Consider the following 3,197-nt stretch of genomic DNA (forward strand, 5'->3'; position numbering starts at 1 on the left):
AGGGACTTAGTTGAAATTGTTATCGATTGCTTAAGGGTTTTTAAAGCTTTTTTTTTCTCCACAAAAATGGTGTACGGTGGAACTTGGGAATATGACTAACTTTTTACTTTTATAGTTTAATTAGTGTTTAGTTAATTAGTTTAATCATGATTAGTTGACTTTAATCATCATTTAATTAAGCTTAATGGCATGTAACATCATCATCAACTATCCACCATTAAAAATTGATTTATTAACCATTTTAGTTCCTTGGATAATTCTATCAAGGTCCCCAAGTCATTTTCTAATTAAAATTTTATAGCGATTAAAATTTTACAATTTAGTCCCTAGGCCTTAATTAACCACATTTTTGGATAAATTACTTAACTGAATTTTAGCATATCAATATAATAACTTCCTAAATATCCATATTTAATATTTATGAGCTCGGTTTATGTAAACGAGATTCTGAAACCGCATTTTTTGTCACCACTAAAAATTGGTCATTACACATCTAGTGTTTCAATTTTCTCTCCTTTGCAAGTGTGTTAGAGTTCTTGACCAGCAAGCCACTCCTCTTCATTTGGTGGATTCTGATTTCAACTCTGATTTTGCAATCATCCACTTTGTTTGACAAGCAGTTCATTGAATATGTGATTGACTTGTGGAACAATGGCTTGTGTAGTGGAAAGGCTATCTAGAGTCAATTGCTACTTGGGAAGACCAAACTCACATGCTACAGGCTTTTCATTATTGGAACCTTGAAGGCAATGTTCTTTCTGCTCGAGGAGGTACTGTTATGAATGGTGCGAAGCAACAAGTTGCCACGGTTGTGCAAGATGCTGGGAGGGGGAATTAACAGATGAAGCAAAGCATGAAGGCAATATACTTGGACCAAATAGGCCTGCTTAACAACGCCAATTACCCAAGAAGTATAAGGATTTTGAGATGAATTAAACGTCAACCTAAGTGTAACTGATTGGAGAATAAAACAACTTAGAATAGAAAAGTTATTTATGCAATTGGTTATTTTTTAATGTAATTCTTTGTTTTCTCATCCTCTTCTTCTTGTTGAGTATAGAGAATTATTAAGGAATTGTTCTTAAATTTTTCATTGTTGAGCTTCTAATTTCCAGTGAACACTTCACTTGAATCGCTAGATCAACAAATTTTGAGTTCAACTAGTTGAACCAACCTACTTTAACATAATAATGCTTGAGACTAGCCTATCTTGTCTATTTTTTTTACTCAAGACCATTTTTCATACCTAATATTATTGTGCATCTTTTTCAAATATTATATGTTCTGACCGGTAACTCGACCCTTGGACTTGTATACTTGGAATTAAGGATGGATTTTTTTTCTTTTCTTCTTTTTAGTATAACAAATGAATCAAGATTAAGCTCAACTATAATAGATGAAATTAGTTGTTGATGTGAAGCCTCATCTAGCTACTTGTTTTCTAGGAGTAGATCTATGGAGAAGGAGCAACTAACTTGTGTAAGAAATTCAAGTAAATTCGAGTTATGGAGACTTTGTATAGTGTATTGATTCCCTCCCAAATTTTGCATGTCTTCAACAATAATGTTTGAATCGAAAATCGGTTAGAGTATCGATCCAGAGAATGGCTTTGAATTAGTTAGATCAGGAATTGGTATGGATCGATTGAATTGACTAAAAAAATTGATAGAATTAGTTGAATTGAGTTTTTTTCTTCTGATTTTAATATTTTTATTTTTTGAATTTTTAATAATTTTTAATAGGATTGGTCAAATGGGTTGAACCGAAAAATTGGTGGCCCGACTGATTCAACCACCATTCTAGTTTTAAAAACATTGGTCTTTACTTATCGAACATATGTCTGGTCTAGTGAAAATGTCTTTCCAATCCAAAGAATCATTTTCAAATTACACATGTTCAAAGCTAGTAATAAGTTTTTTTTTCCTTTGTCTTTACTCGAAGGCTTAAAAAAACCTCTGGGTTTTTTTTTTTGGTTAAGTGTCTCGAGATAGCATAATAAGTTTTGAGCATATTTTTTTAACGACTTTGCATGTTTGGCTATTTGCTTTTGATAAAATGTAGCAACCATAAGCAAAAAAAAGTGATGGTTTATCAAAGGACTTTATCTTGAAATCTTGATCCTCTCGATATGTTTTTCTATTTATACTTTGGTGAGCAAAAAGGACAACTCGTTTTAACCAAAAATATTTATTATTGGGGGGACAATCATGAACCTCGAACATGAAACATAAAATGAACATAAAGAATACCAAAATAGGATATCCATTAGGTTTCAATCCATCATAACTCTATAAATAAATATTTTTATAAATATCATGTTCAAGATGGAACAAGTTGAGTTTTCTTTTGAAAAAATTAAGTATCATATCGGTAAAAATTTGTCAAATCTTACCACTGATATACTTAGTAAATAATCTTGTTTTTAAGTTTATAAAATTTTATAACTTAAATATAATTACAAATTTATAACATATAGTTTAATTTTATAAACACTTTATTTTATTTTATTTTATTTTATTACATTAGCTTAATTTTATAATATTAACTAACATATTTGGTTTAATTTTTGAAAAAAAATAATATAATATAAAATTCCTAGACAAGTCAAGATGAGATCAACTAAATCTTTACAAGATTGAAGTTGGAATTAAGGATTAAAATATTAAATAAATTTCAAAATGGAATTGATTTAGAAAAAGACGCTATTCGCAATATAAATTGAAAATTTAAATTCTTCAAAGAACGTGAGCGGCAGGATTCGAACCTGCGCGGGCGAAGCCCACATGATTTCTAGTCATGCCCAATAACCACTCCGGCACGCCCACTTGATTATCAATTAGCAGCTTAGTCTTTTATATTACTTGATATGCTTTTTCAAGTTGAGTATTAAAAATATCTGATTTTGAATCACTTTCTTTACTCTAAAACTTGATTCCACAATAAAAACCAAATTCAAATCTTCTGTAAAAGTATAATGAATCTCTCCAATTAGATTACATCTTGTCTCTTTTATTTATAAAATAAGATACATTAGTTCATATACATTAAATTAAAAAGCAAATTGGTTATTTTTATTAAAAATTTCATCCATTTCTACCATTAAAAACTAGTTTGGCTAACAGAATAACCAGAGTTACACATGACATATCACGTGTATCTCATTCTAACATACAAAGACCAGTTTTTAACAGTAAAAA

The 3,197-nt window shown here is 29.7% G+C and overlaps 1 non-coding gene across 1 annotated transcript; it reads right to left on the minus strand.

Moving 5' to 3' along the window:
- Nucleotides 1–2,743: 2,743 nt before the first annotated feature.
- TRNAS-AGA (transfer RNA serine (anticodon AGA)) lies at nucleotides 2,744–2,825 on the minus strand. The gene has a single exon. It is a non-coding gene; the product is annotated as a tRNA-Ser (tRNA).
- Nucleotides 2,826–3,197: the final 372 nt, after the last annotated feature.

This window comes from Gossypium hirsutum, chromosome D09 (genome assembly GCF_007990345.1).
Source record: "Gossypium hirsutum isolate 1008001.06 chromosome D09, Gossypium_hirsutum_v2.1, whole genome shotgun sequence".
In the NCBI taxonomy this organism is placed as follows: domain Eukaryota; kingdom Viridiplantae; phylum Streptophyta; class Magnoliopsida; order Malvales; family Malvaceae; genus Gossypium; species Gossypium hirsutum.